Raw genomic sequence first — 9937 nt, 5'->3', positions numbered from 1 at the left:
CCATGCAGTGTCATTGAATGCAGTGGATTCCATGCAGCATGGTAAAATGCATCCCGATTGATGCAGTGGATTCCATGCAGTGTCATTGAATGCAGTGGGTTCCATGCAGCATGATAAAATGCATCCCGAATGATGCAGTGGATTCCATCCAGCGGGGTTAAATGGATCCCGATTGAATGCAGTGGATTCCATGCAGCGTGGCCCAATGGATCTCGATTGAATGCAGTGGACTCCGTGCAGTGTGGTGCAGTGGATTCTGATTGATTGCAGTGAATTCCATGCAGCGTGGCCCAATGTATCTCGATTGAATGCAGTGGATTCCATGCAGCGTGTTTGAATGCAGTGTATGCAATGCAGCGTGAAGAAATGGAACCCTATTGAATGCAGTGGATTTTATGCAGCATGATTGAATGCAGTGGATTCCATGCAGCATGGAGAAATTGAACCCTATTAAATGCAGGGGATTTTATGCAGCATGATTGAATGCAGTGGATTCCATGCAGCATGATTGAATGCAGTAGATTCCATGCAGTGAGGCCCAATGCATCCCGATTAAATGCAGTGGATTCCATGCAGCGTGGCCCAATGGATCTCGATTGAATGCAGTGGAATCCATGCAGTGTGGTGCAGTGGATTCTGATTGATTGCAGTGAATTCCATGCATCATGGAACAATGGATCCCAATTGAATGCAGTGGATTCCATGCAGCGTGGCCCAATGGATCTCGATTGAATGTAGTGGATTCCATGCAGCGTGTTTGAATGCAGTGTATGCCATGCAGCGTGAAGAAATGGAACCCTATTGAATGCAGTGGATTTTATGCAGCATGATTGAATGCAGTGGATTCCATGCAGCATGATTGAATGCAGTGGATTCCATGCAACGTCACTGAATGCAGTGGATTCGATGCAGCATGGTTAAATGCATCCCGATTGAACGCAGTGTATTCCATGCAGCGTGGCTAAATGGATCCCGATTGAATGCAGTGGATTCCATGCAGCGTGGTCCAATGGATCTCGAGAGAATGCAGTGGATTCCATGCAGTGTGGTGCAATGGATTTTGATTGAACGCAGTGGATTCCATGCATCTTTGCACAATGGATCCCAATTGAATGCAGTGAATTCCATGCAGCGTGATTGAATGCAGTACATTCCATGCAGCATGGTAAAATGCATCCCGATTAAATGCAGTGGATTCCATCCAGCTTGATTGAATGCAGTTGATTCCATGGAGCGTGGCCCAATGCATCCCGATTAAATGCAGTGGATTTTATGCAGCGAGGCCCAAAGCATCCCGATTGAATGCAGTGGATTCCATGCAGCGTCACTGAATGCAGTGGATTCGATGCAGCATGGTTAAATGCATCCCGATTGAACGAAGACTATTCCATGCAGCGTGGCTAAATGGATCCCGATTGAATGCAGTGGATTCGATGCAGCATGGAGAAATTGAACCCTATTAAATGCAGGGGATTTTATGCAGCATGATTGAATGCAGTGGATTCCATGCAGTGAGGCCCAATGCATCCCGATTAAATGCAGTGGATTTTATGCAGTAAGGCCCAAAGTATCCCAATTGAATGCAGTGGTTCCATGCGGCATCACTGAATGCAGTGGATTCGATGCAGCATGGTAAAATGCATCCCGATTGAACGCAGTGCATTCCATGCAGCGGGGATAAAGGAATCCCGGTTGAATGCAGTGGATTCCATGCAGCGTGGCCCAATGGATCCCAATTGAATGCAGTGGATTCCATGCAGCGTGTTTGAATGCAGTGTATGCCATGCAGCGTGAAGAAATGGAACCCTATTGAATGCAGTGGATTTTATGCAGCATGATTGAATGCAGTGGATTCCATGCAGCATGGCCCTATGGTTCCCGATTGAATGCAGTGGTTGCAATGAAGCATGATTGAATGCAGTGGATTCCATGAAGCGTGGCCCTATGGTACCCGATTGAATGCACTGGTTGCAATGAAGCATGATTGAATGCAGTGGATTCCATGCAGCATGGAGAAATTGAACCCTATTAAATGCAGGGGATTTTATGCAGCATGATTGAATGCAGTGGATTCCATGCAGCATGATTGAATGCAGTAGATTCCATGCAGTGAGGCCCAATGCATCCCGATTAAATGAAGTGGATTTTATGCAGCGAGGCCCAAAGCATCCCGATTGAATGCAGTGGATTCCATGCAGCGTCACTGAATGCAGTGGATTCGATGCAGCATGGTTAAATGCATCCCGATTGAACGCAGTGTATTCCATGCAGCGTGGCTAAATGGATCCCGATTGAATGCAGTGGATTCGATGCAGCGTGGCCCAATGGATCTCGAGAGATTGCAGTGGATTCCATGCAGTGTGGTGCAATGGATTTTAATTGAACGCAGTCGATTCCATGCATCGTGGTGCAATGGATCCCAATTGAATGAAGTGAATTCCATGCAGCGTGATTGAATGCAGTATATTCCATGCAGCGTGGTAAAATGCATCCCGATTAAATGCAGTGGATTCCATCCAGCTTGATTGAATGCAGTTGATTCCATGGAGCGTGGCCAAATGCATCCCGATTAAATGCAGTGGATTTTATGCAGCATGGCCCAAAGCATCCCGATTGAAGGTAGTGCATTCCATGCAGCATCACTGAATGCAGTGGATTCCATGCAGCATGGTAAAATGCATCCCGATTGAACGCAGTGCATTACATGCAGCATGGCTAAATGGATCCCGAATGAATGCAGTGGATTCCATGCAGTGTCATTGAATGCAGTGGATTACATGCAGCATGGTAAAATGCATCCCGATTGATGCAGTGTATTCCATGCAGCGGGGTTAAATGGATCCCGATTGAATGCAGTGGATTCCATGCAGCGTGGCCCAATGGATCTCGATTGAATGCAGTGGACTCCGTGCAGTGTGGTGCAGTGGATTCTGATTGATTGCAGTGAATTCCATGCAGCGTGGCCCAATGGATCTCGATTGAATGCAGTGGATTCCATTCAGCGTGTTTGAATGCAGTGTATGCCGTGCAGCGTGTAGAAATGGAACCCTATTGAATGCAGTGGATTTTATGCAGCATGATTGAATGCAGTGGATTCCATGCAGCATGGAGAAATTGAACCCTATTAAATGCAGGGGATTTTATGCAGCATGATTGAATGCAGTGGATTCCATGCAGCATGATTGAATGCAGTAGATTCCATGCAGTGAGGCCCAATGCATCCCGATTAAATGCAGTGGATTCCATGCAGCGTGGCCCAATGGATCTCGATTGAATGCAGTGGAATCCATGCAGTGTGGTGCAGTGGATTCTGATTGATTGCAGTGAATTCCATGCATCATGGCACAATGGATCCCAATTGAATGCAGTGGATTCCCTGCAGCGTGGCCCAATGGATCTCGATTGAATGCAGTGGATTCCATGCAGCGTGTTTGAATGCAGTGTATGCCATGCAGCGTGAAGAAATGGAACCCTATTGAATGCAGTGGATTTTATGCAGCATGATTGAATGCAGTGGATTCCATGCAGCATGATTGAATGCAGTGGATTCCATGCAGCATGGCCCAATGGTTCCCTATTGAATGCAGTGGTTGCAATGAAGCATGATTGAATGCAGTGGATTCCATGAAGCGTGGCCCTATGGTACCCGATTGAATGCACTGGTTGCAATGAAGCATGATTGAATGCAGTGGATTCCATGCAGCATGGAGAAATTGAACCCTATTAAATGCAGGGGATTTTATGCAGCATGATTGAATGCAGTGGATTTCATGCAGCATGATTGAAGGCAGTAGATTCCATGCAGTGAGGCCCAATGCATCCCGATTAAATGCAGTGGATTTTATGCAGCATGGCCCAATGGATCTCGATTGAATGCAGTGGATTCCATGCAGTGTGGTGCAGTGGATTCTGATTGATTGCAGTGAATTCCATGCATCGTGGCACAATGGATCCCAATTGAATGCAGTGGATTCCATGCAGCGTGGCCCAATGGATCTCGATTGAATGCAGTGGATTCCATGCAGCGTGTTTGAATGCAGTGTATTCCATGCAGCGTGAAGAAATGGAACCCTATTGAATGCAGTGGATTTTATGCAGCATGATTGAATGCAGTGGATTCCATGCAGCATGATTGAATGCAGTGGATTCCAGGCAGCGAGGCCCAATGAATCCCGATTGAATGCAGTGGATATTATCCAGCATGGCCCAAAGCATCCCGATTGAATGCAGTGGATTCCATGCAGCGTGTTTGAATGCAGTGGATTCCATGCAGCATGGCCCAATGGTTCCCGATTGAATGCAGTGGTTGCAATGAAGCATGATTGAATGCAGTGGATTCCATGAAGCGTGGCCCTATGGTACCCGATTGAATGCACTGGTTGCAATGAAGCATGATTGAATGCAGTGGATTCCATGCAGCATGGAGAAATTGAACCCTATTAAATGCAGGGGATTTTATGCAGCATGATTGAATGCAGTGGATTCCATGCAGCGTCACTGAATGCAGTGGATTCGATGCAGCATGGTAAAATGCATCCTGATTGAACCCAGTGTATTCCATGCAGCGTGGCTTAATGGATCCCGATTGAATGCAGTGGATTCCATGCAGCGTGGCCCAATGGACCTCGAGAGAATGCAGTGGATTCCATGCAGTGTGGTGCAATGGATTTTGATTGAACGCAGTGCACTCCATGCATCGTGGCCCAATGGATCTTGATTGAACGCATTTTATTCCATGCAGTGAGGCCCAATGAATCCCAATTGAATGCAGTGGATTCCATGCAGCATGGTGCAATGGATGTCTATTGAATGCAGTGGTTTCCCTGCAATGTGGCACAATGGATCCCGATTGACTGCAGTGGATTCCATGCAGTGTCATTGAATGAAGTGGATTCCATGCAGCATGGTGCAATGCATCCCGATTGATGCAGTGGATTCCATGCAGTGTCATTGAATGCAGTGGATTCCATGCAGCATGGTAAAATGCATCCCGATTGAACGCAGTGTATTCCATGCAGCGGGGTTAAATGGATCCCGATTGAATGCAGTGGATTCCATTCAGCGTGGCCCAGTGGATCTCGATTGAATGCAGTGGATTCCATGCAGTGTGGTGCAGTGTATTCTGATTGATTGCAGTGAATTCCATGCATCGTGGCACAATGGATCCCAATTGAATGCAGTGGATTCCATGCAGCATAGCCCAATGGATCCCAATTGAATGCAGTGGATTCCATGCAGCGTGTTTGAATGCAGTGTATTCCATGCAGCGTGAAGAAATGGAACCCTATTGAATGCAGTGGATTCCATGCAGCATGATTGAATGCAGTGGATTCCAGGCAGCGAGGCCCAATGAATCCCGATTGAATGCAGTGGATATTATCCAGCATGGCCCAAAGCATCCCGATTGAATGCAGTGGATTCCATGCAGCGTGTTTGAATGCAGTGGATTCCATGCAGCATGGCCCAGTGGTTCCCGATTGAATGCAGTGGTTGCAATGAAGCATGATTGAATGCAGTGGATTCCATGAAGTGTGGCCCTATGGTACCCGATTGAATGCACTGGTTGCAATGAAGCATGATTGAATGCAGTGGATTCCATGCAGCATGGAGAAATTGAACCCTATTAAATGCAGGGGATTTTATGCAGCATGATTGAATGCAGTGGATTCCATGCAGCATGATTGAAGGCAGTAGATTCCATGCAGTGAGGCCCAATGCATCCCGATTAAATGCAGTGGATTTTATGCAGCGAGGCCCAAAGCATCCCGATTGAATGCAGTGGTTCCATGCGGCATCACTGAATGCAGTGGATTCGATGCAGCATGGTAAAATGCATCCCGATTGAACCCAGTGTATTCCATGCAGCGTGGCTTAATGGATCCCGATTGAATGCAGTGGATTCCATGCAGTGTGGTGCAATGGATTTTGATTGAACGCAGTGGATTCCATGCATCGTTGCACAATGGATCCCAATTGAATGCAGTGAATTCCATGCAGCGTGATTGAATGCAGTACATTCCATGCAGCATGGTAAAATGCATCCCGGTTGAATGCAGTGGATTCCATCCAGCATGATTGAATGCAGTTGATTCCATGGAGGGTGGCCCAATGCATCCCGATTAAATGCAGTGGATGTTATGCAGCATGGCCCAATGCATCCCGATTGAAGGTAGTGCATTCCATGCAGCATCACTGAATGCAGTGGATTCCATGCATCATGGTAAAATGCATCCCGATTGATGCAGTGGATTCCATGCATTATGATTGAATGCAGTGAAAACCACGGAGCATGGTAAAATGCATCCCGATTGAACGCAGTGCATTCCATGCAGCGGGGTTAAATGGATCCCGATTGAATGCAGTGGATTCCATGCAGCGTGGCCCAATGGATCTCGATTGAATGCAGTGGAATCCATGCAGCGTGTTTGAATGCAGTGTATGCCATGCAGCATGAAGAAATGGAACCCTATTGAATGCAGTGGATTTTATGCAGCATGATTGAATGCAGTGGATTCCATGCAGCATGATTGAATGCAGTGGATTCCAGGCAGCGAGGCCCAATGAATCCCGATTGAATGCAGTGGATATTATCCAGCATGGCCCAAAGCATCCCGATTGAATGCAGTGGATTCCATGCAGCGTGTTTGAATGGAGTGGATTCCATGCAGCATGGCCCAATGGTTCCCGATTGAATGCAGGGGTTGCAATGAAGCATGATTGAATGCAGTGGATTCCATGAAGCGTGGCCCTATGGTACCCGATTGAATGCACTGGTTGCAATGAAGCATGATTGAATGCAGTGGATTCCATGCAGCATGGAGAAGTTGAACCCTATTAAATGCAGGGGATTTTATGCAGCATGATTGAATGCAGTGGATTCCATGCAGCATGATTGAAGGCAGTAGATTCCATGCAGTGAGGCCCAATGCATCCCGATTAAATGCAGTGGATTTTATGCAGCGAGGCCCAAAGCATCCCGATTGAATGCAGTGGATTCCATGCAGCGTCACTGAATGCAGTGGATTCGATGCAGCATGGTTAAATGCATCCCGATTGAACGCAGTGTATTCCATGCAGCGTGGCTAAATGGATCCCGATTGAATGCAGTGGATTCGATGCAGCGTGGCCCAATGGATCTCGAGAGAATGCAGTGGATTCCATGCAGTGTGGTGCAATGGATTTTGATTGAACGCAGTGGATTCCATGCATCGTGGCGCAATGGATCCCAAATGAATGCAGTGAATTCCGTGCAGCGTGATTGAATGCAGTACATTCCATGCAGTGTGGTGCAGTGGATTCTGATTGAATGCAGTGAATTCCATGCATCGTGGCACAATGGATCCCAATTGAATGCAGTGGATTCCATGCAGCGTGGCCCAATGGATCTCGATTGAATGCAGTGGATTCCATGCAGCGTGGCCCAATGGATCTCGATTGAATGCAGTGGATTCCATGCAGCGTGTGTGAATGCAGTATATGCCATGCAGCGTGACGAAATGGAACCCTATTGAATGCAGTGGATTTTATGCAGCATGATTGAATGCAGTGGATTCCATGCAGCATGATTGAATGCAGTGGATTCCAGGCAGTGAGGCCTAATGAATCCCGATTGAATGCAGTGGATATTATCCAGCATGGCCCAAAGCATCCCGATTGAATGCAGTGGATTCCATGCAGCGTGTTTGAATGCAGTGGATTCCATGCAGCATGGCCCAATGGTTCCCGATTGAATGCAGTGGTTGCAATGAAGCATGATTGAATGCAGTGGATTCCATGAAGCGTGGCCCTATGGTACCCGATTGAATGCACTGGTTGCAATGAAGCATGATTGAATGCAGTGGATTCCATGCAGCATGGAGAAATTGAACCCTATTAAATGCAGGGGATTTTATGCAGCATGATTGAATGCAGTGGATTCCATGCAGCATGATTGAAGGCAGTAGATTCCATGCAGTGAGGCCCAATGCATCCCGATTAAATGCAGTGGATTTTATGCAGCGAGGCCCAAAGCATCCCGATTGAATGCAGTGGATTCCATGCAGCGTCACTGAATGCAGTGGATTCGATGCAGCATGGTTAAATGCATCCCGATTGAACGCAGTGTATTCCATGCAGCGTGGCTAAATGGATCCCGATTGAATGCAGTGGATTCGATGCAGCGTGGCCCAATGGATCTCGAGAGAATGCAGTGGATTCCATGCAGTGTGGTGCAATGGATTTTGATTGAACGCAGTGGATTCCATGCATCGTGGCGCAATGGATCCCAAATGAATGCAGTGAATTCCGTGCAGCGTGATTGAATGCAGTACATTCCATGCAGCGTGGTAAAATGCATCCCGATTAAATGCAGTGGATTCCATCCAGCTTGGCTAAATCGATCCCGATTGAATGCAGTGGATTCCATGCAGCGTGGCCCAATGGATCTTGATTGAACGCAGTGTATTCCATGCAGTGAGGCCCTATGAATCCCAATTGAATGCAGCGGATTCCATGCAGCATGGCGCAATGGATGTCGATTGAATGCAGTGGTGTCACTGCAATGTGGCACAATGGATCCCAATTGAATGCAGTGGATTCCATGCAGCATGGTGCAATGGATGTCGATTGAACGCAGTGGCATCCCTGCAATGTGGCACAATGGATCCCGATTGACTGCAGTGGATTCCATGCAGCGTCACTGAATGCAGTGGATTCCATGCAGCATGGTAAAATGCGTCCCGAGTGATGCAGTGGATTCCATGCAGTGTCATTGAATGCAGTGGATTCCATGCAGCATGGTAAAATGCATCCCGATTGATGCAGTGGATTCCATGCAGTGTCATTGAATGCAGTGGATTCCAGGCAGCATGGTAAAATGCATCCCGATTGAACGCAGTGTATTCCATACAGCGGGGTTAAATGGATCCCGATTGAATGCAGTGGATTCCATGCAGCGTGGCCCAATGGATCTCGATTGAATGCAGTGGATTCCATGCAGTGTGGTGCAGTGTATTCTGATTGATTGCAGTGAATTCCATGCATCGTAGCACAATGGATCCCAATTGAATGCAGTGGATTCCATGCAGCGTGTTTGAATGCAGTGTATGCCATGCAGCGTGAAGAAATGGAACCCTATTGAATGCAGTGGATTTTATGCAGCATGATTGAATGCAGTGGATTCCATGCAGCATGATTGAATGCAGTGGATTCCAGGCAGCGAGGCCCAATGAATCCCGATTGAATGCAGTGGATATTATCCAGCATGGCCCAAAGCATCCCGATTGAATGCAGTGGATTCCATGCAGCGTGTTTGAATGCAGTGGATTCCATGCAGCATGGCCCAATGGTTCCCGATTGAATGCAGTGGTTGTAATGAAGCATGATTGAATGCAGTGGATTCCATGAAGCGTGGCCCTATGGTACCCGATTGAATGCACTGGTTGCAAGGAAGCATGATTGAATGCAGTGGATTCCATGCAGCATGGAGAAATTGAACCCTATTAAATGCAGGGGATTTTATGCAGCATGATTGAATGCAGTGGATTCCATGCAGCATGATTGAATGCAGTAGATTCCATGCAGTGAGGCCCAATGCATCCCGATTAAATGCAGTGGATTTTATGCAGTAAGGCCCAAAGTATCCCAATTGAATGCAGTGGTTCCATGCGGCATCACTGAATGCAGTGGATTCGATGCAGCATGGTTAAATGCATCCCGATTGAACGCAGTGCATTCCATGCAGTGGGGTTAAATGGATCCCGATTGAATGCAGTGGATTCCATGCAGCGTGGCCCAATGGATCCCAATTGAAAGCAGTGGATTCCATGCAGCGTGTTTGAATGCAGTGTATGCCATGCAGCGTGAAGAAATGGACCCCTATTGAATGCAGTGGATTTTATGCAGCATGATTGAATGCAGTGGATTCCATGAAGCGTGGCCCTATGGTACCCGATTGAAT

This window comes from Sus scrofa, chromosome 18, assembly GCF_054392235.1.
Source record: "Sus scrofa isolate SSC_HxYL_T2T_F1_AM1 chromosome 18, Sscrofa_HxYL_maternal_Yorkshire_Landrace_v2.0, whole genome shotgun sequence".
Lineage (NCBI taxonomy): Eukaryota > Metazoa > Chordata > Mammalia > Artiodactyla > Suidae > Sus > Sus scrofa.
The sequence above is the reverse complement of the archived record's forward strand: the minus strand, read 5'-3'. Positions refer to the sequence as shown.